We start from the raw sequence: 15,688 nt of genomic DNA, 5'->3' as shown, positions 1-15,688 counted from the left end.
TCTGTTATGAAGTTTAATAATTTTTTGGCAGTAAACTTTTAAATCCTTTTATTATGAATATCACGTTTTCAGATTTTCAAGAGAGACCAGACCAATAGGGCAGCAGAAATCACAAAAATAAATAAATAAATAAATAAGAGTTTTATAAAGATTAAAACAGTAAAAAAAAAAAGAAAGAGAGAGACTGGAATGATTATGATGTATAACACAGAATATGTACAATAACAGAGTTATAAACACACCTAGAAAACACGTGATACTTTTTATTTCATCTATAACCTCTATGCAAATTTTGTTGACTGCAAAGTGTTTATGAATATGTTTTTAAAAGCTGGTTATCTGACTGTCAGTTAATAGCAATTAAAAAGAAAGCTGATTTTTATTATTCCTAAATGGAAAAAGTCCATTATGAATTTTTGTTATGAATTTCATTTATCAATCCACCTCCTCACTGCTCTTTCCCGGTGCAGCAGCCAGAGCTGGATCAAGCAGCCAGATGGCTTCTGGAGGAAGACTAACTGCAACAAAGGGTCTCTGGGAGGCTGCTCAGGCACAGCAGCTGAAAAATCAAAGCTGAAATAAAAACTGGACCTGATCATGGTGCTGCATGAGACAAAAAGTCTAGATGATAAACCAGTGTATGAATTGGTAACACTGCTTATGATGATCATGTTTAGGTGGAAACTAGCGAGCTAACTTACTGCAAAACTCTAACTCAGTTAAATTGAATAAACTCTGTTTTCTTGGATGCCTGGATGTTAAACTTAATTGTTAAACCCGGTAAAACAGCAACGCTGATCATTTTATTAAAGATGAAAGAAGTTAGACCGTTTTTAGCTCTCAGTGATCCCTCAGTGTTCGTTTGACTTTGGGACCTGAAATATGGCAGCTTTTCACTTACACATTTTTGAACCACTCATTCATAGAAATAGTTTCCAGTCAAAGATCTGGAGGAGGACATATTTGTTTAGAACTCTTAAATATGTCGAAGAAGCTCCTTTAAGCAATTACTTTGGTTTTCCTCCACCTCCAAACAAATGTCAGAAGGAGTCTGAACCACAAAAGAAGCACGTATTCTCGTAAAAGTGGTTGCAGGAGGTGAGCTGGCTTCAAACAAATGATGAACACACAGATGTGGTGCAGAATGTGCCATGAAAATCCCAATCTAGCGGACAAAAACAGTGCCTTTTATATGGATGCAAACGTGCATTGCAACTTCTTATCTGTTGCGCGTCTTTTATTTTGACAGCGAATGCGCACATGCGGACCACTTATGTGCACCCGTGTAAATAACATGATGTTCTGCCGGGTGTGTTGTTGGTTTTCCCTCGATTTCTGAGTCGACAAGCGCCTTTGTTACTGGGACCAGTAATTTTAAGAAAGGCCCCCATTAGAAATGGATTATTGCTCAGTCTGCAATATCTTTCCCAGAACAAACACCAATTGCAAATAATATACTAAAAATAAACCTGAAAAATCTGTTTAGAACAGCATACTGTGTTGCAAAGAGTGAACTACCACTGGTGCAATTTAGCAGTCTTTGCAAACTTCAAAAAGCAAATGGCCTAGATCTTGGTTCCACTTGCCTCTTACTTGTGACTTTAGTGGAAATTTCAAATTCAGTATCTGACACAGACTGATTCATGTTCTACACAGACAGCACTGATGTCTGCATGGTCTTCTAAAAGCAGCTTTAGTCAGCTTAGATGTGAAGTGAGTGAAATATACAGTTGCGTTTTTAATCAATGTATTTGTTCTCTATTGCAGATTGAGAAGGAGTTTCTGCGAATCACCACAAAGCCTCTGCTATCTACTTTCTTTGCCGAGCTTGACCAATACGCGCCACGCTTAATGGAAATCTTTCTGACCAAAGGAGGGACACGTGGAAAGAAAATAAGAGGTCTCATGCTTGCCATCTCCAAGGTTTGTATTAGGATTGAGTAGACTTTGTCATAGGCAGCAAAAATAACTTTTATTTGGAGATGAAGTTGTCAATTTTGTTTCGGCTTAACAAGTGGTACATGCCAGGTTCTAACCTAAAGAATAATTATGCAAGTGAACTGATTACCCTAGCTTTAAGAAAAACAGACTGGTTTTGGCTCATATTATCTCCTCCTCCTCTGAAGCATGACAACATCCATACCAGACGAGCATGCATCTTGAAGTCTTTGTGCATCCACCTAAACGAAGACGTTAATAGAAGTTAATAAAGGAATACTTGGTGAGCCATTGTGACAGCATGTTGTCTGTAACATTCTCATACAAATTGTGACGTTGCCTCATATGCAAATCATTAAAATTACAATTTTGAGATTAGCAACAAGACACCTGGTATTGGGGAAAGGATGTCTTGAATACCAAACAGTATTAAGCGTTGCAATAAAGAATTTCTGGAATTTGGTATTGGAAGGAAAGAAATTTATGCCTAGTTAAACTTGATACACAAACATACAATGCATTTAACATGCATCAAGACAATATTGCTTTTGAATCTGTACTTGGATTAAAACAAGTCCTGTTGTTTTTTTCATTGCTATGGTCATCAGTATTTGTAAATAGAAATGTCTATGAACTTTGAGCTGTTTAGTACTAACACTTCTATACCTGTTTTATTTTAGCAGCTGAGTTAGCCTTTTCTCGAGTCCTGTCCCCCTAAGTTACTCTTGCTACGTCCGACAAACAAATGGTTTCCTCTGCGCACCAATGGGTACCCAAATGTGCAAGCAGACATGCTTCATAATGTTCGGTACATTTACCTGGGAATGGGGCCATACACACTGTTTAATCCATTCACGTTGTTTTTGACTTTGTGAATGGAAAGAACACAACTCCTCCAGACACAATCTCTCGGCGTATCGGTGGGCACACCGCTTCTCCATCTTGCTTGAGGTTAATGTTTGTCAGACACAGTAACGGTTGCTATAATGTGTAATTGGACAATGGCCCTTTCGGGGGAGGGGCCGGTGAGAGGTCAATTATGCCACCTCTTTTGACATGAGAGGTGTATTTTATAATTTATGTATTGGAGTAATTACTAACAACTACTTTAGTGGTGTGTAATTTTCTGTTTATTTCTTTGACTACTTGGATTTTATGAACAGCATAGAAACAGTTGTTTAAACAATCTCTTAAATTTTACTTTGTTGTCTTATACTTTTTCATGTAGGATACGGACAGCGAGGCAAAAAGCTGCATGGAGCAAACTGTGATGGGGGCGTACGTCATCCAGAAGGAGGGTGCTGAACCTGAAGATGACCCAGAGGACGTTGGTGTCCTGATTGAGGGTGTGGAGGCTAACACTGATTTGGGTAACATTGCACAAGCATGTGCTCTGTTGTTTGGACTCATATACTGTTTGAACCTGAGCTACCCACCAGAACTTAAATGCACCTTTGAAGTCCTCCAGAAGATACTTTTAAATCTTGATGGACAAAAGCTGTCTTCAAAGGTACAGTTTCTGAAAAACAAGCTTATGGGGTGAGAGCACTTGAAAATGACTGATAGGTCTTGAATGGTTCGTTGGTGCAATGGTGATTTCCAATATATAATGGTAATATTTGAGTTGTTTATATTTTTTTCTTTCATTTAAAATTTTTTTTTTAAAGTTTTTGGATTCTCTCTGTTGGGCAATTCACCTTTTATACAGCACTGCAGATGATTTTTGTTTGTCCTTATATAGATGGCTCAAAATGGATCAGAAGTACTGACAGAAGTACTATGTTGTGTTTATGTATCAAGGTCCTGTAAAGTTTAAGACCACTGCCACCTGTTAAGTTCACTGTATTATTGTGTCCATTTTTGCTTGCTAGCATGTTTTAAAACACAGCAAAACTATATTGCTAGCTGTGGAGGACTGCAACCAAAATTAAAAAAATAAATACAGAAATATAAAAATTGGTCAAACTAATAATTATTTCAATGAGATACACCAAACAAATATAGATTTTCATCACCTATGGAATTTTTTGTTGTTGTTGTATTGCCCCCAAAATATTTCTAATTATTTTATTTTATTTTTCCAAATTCACACAATTCTATTTTGTCACATGTTTTAACTTGCCAAGTGGGAGATGTATTTTTATCTTTTAGTTAAATTTTTTAAAATGCAGTCGATATATTGAGCAAATTTTGCATCTGTTTTTAGTTGTGGAAGCTTTGGTTCCAACATATTACCTATGTAAATAAGTATTCTAACGTTTTACCTTTTGAAGTGGCATAATGCTTGCAGGTGTACAAAAATGGTAAGCTTTTATATTGTCCACTAAATCCAGTTAATAAAGATAATGTTATCATAATCTGATTGTGACTTTTTTTTGTAAAGTAGTGGGTTTCTAAATGTGTAACAAATGTAAACAAATCTAATTGAAATAATTTGGTTGAAATGAGTGAAATCATTGCCTTGATTAACAAAGTAGTTGTTGAAACAACAAGATTTAATTCTGTTTTCCTAAACTTTTTAAATTGTGTAGAATGAATTAAAACAAATTTCACTCTACATACTTAAATAAATCACTTCAAATCAATGTAAGTATAGTATGTTGATCCAACGTAATCTGATTACATTAAACCACCAAATGCTAAATGTGTTGGTTTGACATGATCGAAAAGGGTTTATTGTACTTGGTTAAATTGTGTGCAAAAAGGGTGCCATGATTAAATTGTGTTCATCCAACAACAGATTTTTTTGAGTGAAGATGTGTCCCAGAATTCATAGCGCAGCCCAGCTGAGTTTCCAACGATGGCGGCAGCAAGTTAGTTTTAATATTACTCTTATTATTCTTTATGGGTCACAAAATAAACGTTTAACATATTTTCAGGCGAGGCTGTAACTGTGTAAACCTCAAATATCTGCTCAGTTTATCAAGACACCACATATTTTCAAAAGCGCTCCGACGTTGTCGGAGACGTCTGTTACCCACTAGCTCGATAGCTAGCGGGGGGGCAAGGCTCACTAGAGCCCGTGAGAACACCGGACTCCCGCAAATCGTTTTCAAACCCACAGCAGTGTTTCGCTACTCAGGTTAAACATATATAGGTCACTTAGATAACTTAAAAATGTTATCGTTTGGCTTTTTTTTAGTATTTTATTTGTTCCTGAGTAAATCGGTTTGGCTGAGATTAAAGTTATAGTTTCTGTAAGCAAAGCAAAACAGTTTATGTGAAAAACTGTAAAATATAATTTCAGTGTTCTTTTTACATTTCATAAGAGTAAAATCCTTGTAGGAGTAAATGTATCCAATCTTCTGACAGATGTGACAGATGTTTAACTTATTGTTGTTTACTTGTAGTGTACAATAAATAATCAAAAACACAGGATTATTCTGCAATGCTTCATTACTCATTAATGTTACAAATGTTGAAAGGTAAAAGTGTTCAATAAAATCCTAAATATTGCAAAATGCTGCAAGAACTCAGTTCTTCTTTCGCTGCTTTAGGACACATCCCATTATATTGACTACTGTACACACACTACTTAATATTTAAGATACAAAAAATACTGGTTTCTGTGCATGCATCTGCAGTGAAGGTGTGTGTTGTTTTGCCATGCAGCTTTTACTTACTTAGGCGCAATCAAGCACTCTTCTTCATTTTGCCTACCATGAAGTCAAGCCAAAAAAACAAGAAAAGAAAAAAGATTTTTCTGGTATGAAGTATAACAGTTCCCTGAACTACCTCTGATAGTGTCCTCATCGTGATAATATTCCCTTTATTTATGATTAGTAATCTTTATCTTCAGAGGTGTGGGTGACAGTTTTAGTGTTTGCTTTAAAAAACAAAAAACAACAAAAACTCAAAACAAAAACTTGATGGAATATTTCTCTGGACAAGAGGTCCTTGGATCGCCTCTCCGTTGTCTTTGTTGAACGCAATGAAGGCAGTGAAAGAACTGCTCACTCCTGATTGGACACTGAGCTGCACCACCTTCTCCTTCACTCCTCCACTGTGGCTTCTCAGGAAGTCCTGCATTTGGGTCCTGTTATTCACTCAAACCTGACAATAACACATCACCCTGTTTTATCCACAACTGTAAATTTTCGGAGACATCCTGTTACATTTACTGAGATCAGCAACAGACTTTCTGAATTCAAACCTCAATAAAAATGTGAAAATGACTCAGCTTTTCCTTCTTTTGTTTTTACAGCATTATGGACTATAAGTTAAAGCAATAATGATGCAGTGAATGGTGGTCAAAGGGTTGATCTTTACACAGAGCACGTCTGTCCCTTTTTATTAGCCCATTACAATTATTCCCCCATCACTTTAAAAAGGCAACAAAACATGCATGTAACATTTCTTCAGAGATGTAATTCAGTTTTAATTATATAGCGCCAAATCAACACAACAGTCACCTCAAGGTGCTTTATATTGTAAGGTAAATACACTAAGTAATACAGAAAAAAAACAACAACAATTGAATGATCCTCTTTGAGCAAGTACCTGGCAACAGTGGGAAATAAAAACTCCCCTTTAACAGGAAGAAACCTCTGGGAGATCAAGGCTCAGAAAGGGGCAGCCATTTGCCACAATTGGTTAAGGGAGAGGGGAGCAGGACAAAAGAAACACACTGTGGAAGAGAGACAAGTTAGTGTCACAATCTAAATGTTGAAGTTGGTCGACATTTTCAGATCAGACTTATGGTCTTTAAGCCAAGTTTAAAATTTGTTTTGAATGTCCTTGGTGTAGTTATTGATGTCATTTCTTTTTTATGACAATCTGTTCTTAAATTGTGTTTTATTTCTCACAAAAGTGAAAAGATTATGGAAGAAAGTCGAGCCAAAGAACAGAGTTGGCTCTTAGACTTCGAGTATAGGAGGCCCTCAGCAGAACTTTTAAAGAGAATAAGAAACACAGAAAACCTTAGATAAGGAGGTGTGCTCTGACAGTGCAGCGCAGCACCCAGAAAGCTATTTGGCATTGGCAGAGAAGACTTAGGAAGTTATTCAGGAGCAAAACCCTGGTACTCAACTTTGCTGCTCAAACCTCAAATATATTGATACTTTTACGCCAATATACAATTTATTTCCAAAATTGTTACAACAAAGAAATAAAAAACCAAACATAGATTTCATAACTTTTTATGCTAATTATTATTTCAATCACTACAAAACAGGCAGTTTTTGAAAATTCAGATGTAACTCTAACTACAGTCATGAATAAGCGAACATGAATGAAGACTATGTGCTGTCTTAAGACGTTCAAGCAGGGCTCTAGAGTGCGACCAATTTGGTCGCAAATACGACCAAATTTTTCAGTGGTGCGACTAAAAAGAAATATTTGGTTGCACCTGTGCGACCAACTGTTCGGGTAGCAAAAAAAAAAAAAAAAAAAAATCTGCAACCTTCCCTGTGGTCAACAACAGACACACATTTTGCCCCTATCGTGGACTAAACCAATCAGAGATAGTAAGGGGCGGGACCTCTCTGATTCGCCGTGGTCCAGATGAAAGTGCAGGTGGAAATGGGAGGTGAGTAGCTTGAATAAAGCGATATCAATTCATTAAATCCTGAATGACTTTTAAATATAACTGTGTTTTGCCAGAAACGCCAGATTCTCAGATTAAAGCTCACAAAACTATTTCAACAACAACCAAACAGCAAATGAGAGCAGGTACACGGATTCCACACAAAGACGTAAACACAGAGCCGACGCATCAGAATCAGCTTTGTCTTTCTCGGCTTTCTCATCCGACGGCCTTAGACGGACACGCTGTCGGAGCTCAGCGATTCTGATGCGTCCGGTCTGTGATTACATCTTTTTGCGCTGATTCTGAGCTGCAGGTTTTGTCTCTTTCAACCAAAATTCATCGAGCCAGCAGCAAAAGAAGCAGCAAAAGAAGCAGCAAACTGCGCTTCACATTTGATCAATGTCATCATGAATTTTGCTGTTTTGCTTCCACGACTATTAAAATCACACTCCATGCACAGCTAGCTCTCTCTCTATCTCTCTCTGTACTTCAAGAACAGTTTCCCGTCTCCAATCTCTGTTTTCTGTATTATTCATTCGCTTATTACCCACCAGTCTACCGTTGTTTACAGCGCTGCTGTCTTTTTCTTTTCTTTTTCTTTTTTTCACTTAAATGACCTCGGACAAGAAAGCCTATTTTTTCTGTTGTTCAATACTGAAGAAATTTAAACTTTATATGCAGAACATTGTAGAATATTTTTAAGGTTATCTGCTATAAAAAGCCAGACCAGGAAAATCTCCTTCATGTTTTTCTGTGTTTTATTCTCAGTTACTTTCACACAAAGGCATCTGCTGTGATGTTCACAATTCTGATGAAGTCAGTACTGATAAATGATCAGAATTATAATATTTCTGACTGTCTGAGGCTAAGTTGAATCGAATTGGGACTTTGAGAACTGGAATCGAAGGGATTATAGAAATCAGTGATGATACCCAGCCGTAGTGAGCAGCCTAGGCACAACAGAAGTGGATGTAGCTGTAATAAGAAAATTACTATTGATAACTTTTCTGTTAGGTTAAGGCCTGATCCTTCTGAAATTCATAGCCAGTGGTCTGACACGGTGTCATCAATCTTTGAATGCTGAAAAAGCACAGTGTATCCAGAAAAACACATATTATATAAATTATTATAAAATTTGTGCGCGCCTAACTTTTGTGCCGTAGAAAACACAACAATGATATAAAACAGCTCTGTATCAAAGGCAGTGTGGAGTAAGCAGACCTGCTTCTGTTCACTCTGAAGATGAAGCTACTTTAAGAAAACCCTCAGAGTCCCAGAGCTTCTTTCTTCACGCTGCAACCCAGCAGGACATTTCCAGCATCCACACACTCTGACACACACGGTGATAAAAACACAAAACAGATATTAAAATAATGATTGTGGGAGGAAAGCTGTAGAATGAAACAGTTTTTTAAAGCTGTTATTTTATCTGTTACAATCATTGCTAGTACCATTGTGAGCACAGAGCCACGAGGCAGCCTTCATAGCCAGAAGCTCCAACTCGTCCTTTGCATCCATCTTGAAACCATGAAGCCAGATCAGAGCCAGAATGGTGGCCCACAGTTCACTGCTGGTCTAATTCCCCAAATCAAAACCAATCAAATAAACCAGACAGAACACACATTTTACTTTCTACAACCAGTAATATTACATATGTTTGTGTACTTCTTTGTCACACGGGGTCACCAAGGTGGGCAGCTCTGCATATTTGATTTGGCAGATTATTACACTGGATGCTCTTCCTGATGAAATCCCAAACTGTGATGTCATAAATGCTCTAAAATAATGTGCTGACATGTTTTTACAACAACTGATGAGGAAAATAATTTCTGCTGCCGTGTGGTTTCTGGATAATATCAGACGCTGGTGCAGCTCAGTGGGAGGTTAGGAGTGTGATTACCACCAGTGTTTTTGCTTCTGATATGCAGATGTTTATTCTCAGGCTGTGAGGCAGGCCTACGTTTAGTTTGACTTCATTTTATATGTTTTATGGTGTGTTTTTAATTATATCATGTGTTTTTGTTCAAATTATAGAATCAAATCTGTTTTATCTCACATCATCATTTTGTGTTAATATTTAAATTGACAGCAGTGCATCTTTTCAGGCTTTGACTTTTCCACCTCCTCGTTGGTCTGTCCCAGTGCAGCAGCCAGAGCTGGATCAAGCAGCCAGCAGCCAGACGCCTCCTGCAGGGAGACTAACTGCAGCAAAGGGTCTCTGGGTGGCTGCTCAGGCACAGCAGCTGGAAAAATCTAAGATGCAATAAAAACAAAACCCAATTATGGTGCTAGATGACAAACAGAACTCTACATGATAACTCAGTGCATAAAACACCGCACTGTAAACTATGCAACAGATAAATATTGTTTTTCACTTGAAAATTACATCTTAAAAATGTAATCATTACATAAGAGCTCCACATCAAACACATTAATCACATCATCTTTGTAGTGAAATAGCTGATGACTCATTAAACGTTTCCATGCAATTTATCCACAGTGAAAAATATTCACTTTGCTGGATCTGAAAATCACGATTTCCGAGATCAGACGAGATCGGGCGTGTTCAGGGTGGTGTGGCCGTAAGCGTAGACATTGAGGGCTAGCAGGAGGGACTATGCGCTTACCTGCTGCTCTCTGGCAGGTAGCTCCATGCCCTCCTGGGTTTTAAATGCACCTTAGAACACACATGCATCAACACTACAATGAGCGGGTGGAGGGAGGTTTGGAGTCTTCTCTCACCCCCGTTCTCTGCGGCCCGCTGGAGCGGGGGGGCTAGGAGGAGGAGTTGGCCGTCCGACTGCGGTCTGGAGTGTGGGGCCTCCCTGCTGCTGCGGAGTCGGGGCGGTCTGCCTCTCCCCACCGCAGGGAAAAGGGTAACACCACCTGGGTCTGGGTGCAGTTCCCCCCTTCAGGGGCAAGGGTACCTAGACCCGGTTCGTAGAGTACGCTTGGGGAGTGTGATCGTGTGTACAGCGTCTCTTTATGTCTGTCTCCACGTTGGTTGAGTGTGGAGTAAGTGTATATGAGAGCATGAGGGTGGGAATGGATGTTTGTATCTGTGTGTGCCTGTATGTCTGTCTATATGTCAGGTTGGGTATCAGACGCCACCTCTCTGGGGACATCTCAGGCCCTCCAAGGTTTGGAGGCCTATCTCCCCCCACCACCACTTCCCCTGCCAGTGGCGGACTCCCTCAGACATCGGTGCGTTGGTGGTTCTTTGTGTCTGGGGATGGGCGTCCAGGTACACACCGGCTCACTCCTTGGCGGCCGCTTATCGGGGCCTGGAGCCTGGGGCTCGCTCGGGCCACTTCGGAGGTGGGGTGCCCCCGGCCTCTCGGCCTGGGCCTCGGTCACTCAGGCACAGCTGGCTGCCAGCGGAGCTCACGGGCGCGTCACTGCAACTCCCCCTGGCTTCCTTGGTCTCTTGTGTTCTGGGGGCCTCTGGATGTCTGGAGTTTTGATCTCCTCCATACCTGCTTCATGCCCTGAAGGACGGGGCTGTGGCCCCCCCACACCCTCTAGCAGATCATTACATCAAGGAACTTTTTAAAAAAAACAAGCGCGTCCATGCTCACAGGTGTACACACGGGTGATCACACCCACAAACTACACCCTTTTTGGCTCCTACCTCAAAGCACACTGTGTTCTGCTGATCTTACGTGCTGCACAATAATGTTTAATATTTAGTATTTACTGTCATATTCCCATATATCATTGTGATGTTGTTTATTCTATTACTCTTGTTCTCTTCTGCTTGTTTTCTTTTTTCTTTCTCAACAGGTGATCGATAGATGCATTTTCTTTTCCTGCCCATTCTGTTGGGTTTTGTTTTTTGCCCTTCTCCCCTGTCCCTCTTCTCAGCTGTTTCTCTTTCTTTCTCCCCTTCTTTCCCCCAGTCAAGTCTGTCCCGTATTCAGCAAGTGAAAATAAAATAAACAATAAAAGGTGAATCAAATGGACCATTACGGCAAGGCTGGGATGGTCAATTTGGTAAAGTAAATCCGTTGAGCATCTTTCTTTGCCTTTAGACAATAATTCTGATGGCAAAAGAGCCAAACGGGACAGGCAAGAAAAGAAAAAAAAGAAAATCACGTGTTCATTTCATTAGACACTAGCAATACTATTAAACTGGACCTTATCATTCTCATATAGCACTAAATGTGAAACTGAGTCATATCATAACAATCTATATATGTAATATGTGTTTGCCTGAATCTTCCAGCACAAACAGAAAGAGGAGCTGTTGTCTGAGTATCAATGCAAATACACACCAGAAATCGTTCAGTAAAGACAAATTTAATAAATGAAATCTGGTGAGAGGGCCTTTGATGTTTCTCTTTGGATCATCCTTCCATCCATTTCTTCAGCTTATCCAATTCAAGATTGGAGCCATCCCAGCTGTTATGGGGCCAGAGGCAGGAGTACAACCTGGACAGGTCAGTCTAACACAGAGAAACAGACAACTATTCACACTCACATTCAACCTAACTGCATCTCTCTGGACTGTGGGATGAAGCTGGAGTACCTGGAGGGAACCACAAAGGCGCCAGGACTGTCTTGCTCTCAGGTGACGGCCGTTCACGCTGCTCTGAAGACCCTCAGTTGTCTTTGGATCATCCTGTTGTTTGTCTCCCAGTGTCGTTGCTGCTCTTCTCCTTTCAAAGACAAACACCAAATAACACCAAATGAGAGTGAATCACTTCAGAACAACGGGAACACTCCTGGTTATTGTGAGCAAACGTCATAACAAGATGAATATATTTACCATTTTACTGAGGGAACATCTTCTGTGTGGAGTTTCTTCTCATCTTGGCTCTTTTTCCTGACATTTAGAAACAAGAGGCAGAAAAGAAAGAATAAAAGTTAAAACCTCAACGATTTTTTAATGTTTGGGATATTTTAGAAACAACCGTAAACACTATTTACTACTTACCACTTTGTTCATTCTTGCTGACGTTCACTCTCCTCATCTTCTCTCTAAAGGACAAATGACAGTAAAGAGGGAATCGTTTTAGTAACTTTATCAACCAGGTGAGCAGAATTTTAGATATTTATCAATATTCTGATTAAAAGCAGAGTGAATACTTATCTTTTTACGAGAAAGGGTTCAATCCGTCCTGTCTTAGGTCTTAATGTCACCTTGTCTCCTCTCTGTTTTCTCTGAAAAACAAAAGACAAATGGGAAGAAAAAAATTAGTAAATGATTTCAGCAACTAGAGGAAGTGTTCACTGAGGAGGAGCTGTCATAATAATATAAAATCAATATGTACTTATCTTTTTTTTAATGAGAGTTTACAGAGCACGCTGGCTTCGCTCCTCCCTCCGCTCCTCTCTGAAAGTTACCTGGATAAAGGATAATAACAATTAATAGCATCATCAAAACAGACAAACCTGAAAGAATTGCTGATCAGAGTTGTGACAGAGTCGCAGGTTAGATGGATGTATACTTATCTTTCACAATGAGAGCGTTTGCATCTTCCTTTAGAGAGAAGATGAGGAGAGTGAACGTCAGCAAGAATGAACAAAGTGGTAAGTAGTAAATAGTGTTTACGGTTGTTTCTAAAATATCCCAAACATTAAAAAATCGTTGAGGTTTTAACTTTTATTCTTTCTTTTCTGCCTCTTGTTTCTAAATGTCAGGAAAAAGAGCCAAGATGAGAAGAAACTCCACACAGAAGATGTTCCCTCAGTAAAATGGTAAATATATGTGTTCTTTGTACTTTAAATGTGTAAAATGAGTTCTTATCTTTTTTTTGTGAGAGGGCCTTTAATGTTTCTCTTTGGATCATCCTTCCATCCATTTCTTCAGCTTATCCAATTCAAGATTGGAGCCATCCCAGCTGTTATGGGGCCAGAGGCAGGAGTACAACCTGGACAGGTCAGTCTAACACAGAGAAACAGACAACTATTCACACTCACATTCAACCTAACTGCATCTCTCTGGACTGTGGGATGAAGCTGGAGTACCTGGAGGGAACCACAAAGGCGCCAGGACTGTCTTGCTCTCAGGTGACGGCCGTTCACGCTGCTCTGAAGACCCTCAGTTGTCTTTGGATGAAATAACACCAAATGAGAGTAAATCACTTCAGAAACACAGGAACACTCCTGGTTATTGTGAGCAAACGTCATAACAAGATGAATATATTTACCATTTTACTGAGGGAAAATCTTCTGTGTGGAGTTTCTTCGCAGCGTGACTCTTTTTCCTGACTTTTAGAAACAAGAGGCAGAAAAGAAAGAATAAAAGTTAAAACCTCGACGATTTTCAAATATTTTAGGACATTATTTTAGAAACAACCTTAAGCACTATTTACTACTTACCACTTTGTTCAGGCTTGCTGACGTTCGACATGCTTCACTGTATATTATAATCTCAAGCGCTTCCTTGCTGGACTCGGGCTCCGGATGCTGCTCTCTTCCTCCGGAGCCTTCCTCTTAGCACGCTTTGCCGACATATTTAGAAAACGGCAGAGCACCGAAGTGAGAACTCTGCCGTCCGCGCTGTAGTCTGTTATTCTCCAGCGGTTCGTCATCTCAGTGTCCTCTGTTCGGTAAACAGTGGAGATGACTCTGGTGACGAGGAGGCCGTCGACAGTCAAGGTGCCGACACGGTTCCTCCGATCTGCCTTCAGCACAGCAAGATCCGCTTTCTCTGGAAGAACTGGAGTCAGGAAGCGTGGATGAGAGCTGGAGCCCGCAGGCGGCAGCATCATGCCAGCTGGTGAGTCCGTAGGAGGAGAAGGAGTGGTGTTCTCTCTCTGGCTCTGCCTCACATGGACAAATGGTGTCGTCACCTGGTCCCGATGGAACAATCCTTTAAAAGGTATGTAAGGAAAGTCCTTGGACCCCGTCACCAGGTTATGGTAAAGAGTGAGGACCAGGTGGGACATGGAGTCCAGTTGGCTGCTGCTCAGTTCACGGTTCCTCAAGTTAATGACGACCATCTGAGGAGCAGTGATTGGACTCACCAGCTCAGCTACGAGAAAGCAAAGCATGCGTGTACGTTAATCATGTGATCACACAAACTAAAGCCTGAATTTAAATTGTCCAGACATGGCTTTACATCATCATAAGCTCTTCCACACACAAACAAGTAAGAAGCTCCCAGCAGAACTCATTGTTTATGAAAGCCTTCACCTTTTTTGGTAAAAGTTTTCATGCAGTGTAAGGCTGCATGGACTTTCACTGAGGTTTTAATACGCATTCACATTAAGGAGTAATATCTTCATATTAGTTGAGCATCGATATTTTGAGAATAAAGCAGCTACATTTAGGTGAGAAACCTCCCACCTCCTTATTGCAGGCACACACTGTTTCAATCTCAAACTCATCCAGCGACTCTGTGAACTTTTAAAACTCCATTCTCCAGCTTTATAAAATTCACAATTTATGAAACTTTCACGTATAACTCAGCGCCAGCAGCCCAAACATGTCAACTCAAACCCTCTACATGCAAAAACGGCCGCGCGCTGACGTCAGCGTCCTCCAATGCCTTACGTCGTTTCCAGGGCGCGTGCATTCAATTTTTTTTTTTTCCAGCGATTTAAAAAAAAACATGGCGCCATCTTTATAGTGTACTGGCACATGTTAAAATTGATGTTACTCAAGTATGAAACATCTCATCCTAAACGTTAACACTCATGAAGTCCTACTTCCAAACAATAAAAGACAAAAATCTAAGTTGTATTTGTTTGCTAGCACTCTGACATATTAGCCTGCTGTACTCACCATAGCGTTGATCTAACACCTCGTCAATGAAAAGGGAGAACAGGTGCATCTCGCGACTGAAGTTTGTAGAAGTCATTTTGCAAATCCTTCTTGAAGATTTTCAAACGTTGGCTGTAGTTTGAAAAATCCGAGTTTTCACAGCACTAGTGGGAAAAAGCTCCTGTTTGCGCTCAAACGTGAAACCCGAATTCCAATTTTGCCTCCTGCTTTTATACCTGCACTCAAACACGTCATCATCACCATGACTCCCAGTGCCACCGAAAATCAATTTTATTTATTTAAAATAAAGTTCGTCTAATTATCATAGCTTTTTCAAAAATATATATATTTCTCATTTCATTTTACTGTTTTATTCATCCTTTATAAAAAATATGTTGCCAAACTTTGTCGTTTTAATTCTTTAAAAAAATCATTAATTCACCAGTTTACAAAAATGAAGATCGATATCTGAAATTTAATTAATAAATAAATAATTACAATTGATAATGGATT

General features: G+C 39.7%; 1 long non-coding RNA gene and 1 pseudogene across 2 annotated transcripts in view; both read right to left on the bottom strand.

Annotated features, from left to right (window-relative positions):
* LOC309687640 (von Willebrand factor A domain-containing protein 5A-like) overlaps positions 1-15,688 on the bottom strand; it is a 29,250-nt pseudogene that overhangs the window by 9,142 nt on the left and 4,420 nt on the right. The window contains exons 10-13 of the transcript XR_014280744.1: positions 13,850-14,444; positions 12,234-12,290; positions 11,994-12,123; positions 5,776-5,961 (exon numbers count right to left, since the gene is read on the bottom strand). The product of XR_014280744.1 is annotated as a von Willebrand factor A domain-containing protein 5A-like (transcript). The remainder of the gene's footprint in view (positions 1-5,775; positions 5,962-11,993; positions 12,124-12,233; positions 12,291-13,849; positions 14,445-15,688) is intronic.
* LOC309688242 lies at positions 6,241-8,963 on the bottom strand. The gene is made up of 3 exons (XR_014271013.1): positions 8,917-8,963; positions 8,687-8,795; positions 6,241-6,565 (listed from the first exon to the last, which is right to left on the bottom strand). It is a non-coding gene; the product is annotated as an uncharacterized lncRNA (long non-coding RNA).

The sequence above is a fragment of the Aulonocara stuartgranti genome, assembly GCF_965226115.1.
Source record: "Aulonocara stuartgranti genome assembly, chromosome: 14".
NCBI classification, from domain to species: Eukaryota; Metazoa; Chordata; class Actinopteri; order Cichliformes; family Cichlidae; genus Aulonocara; species Aulonocara stuartgranti.
This window is presented reverse-complemented; position numbering and strand designations above follow the sequence as displayed.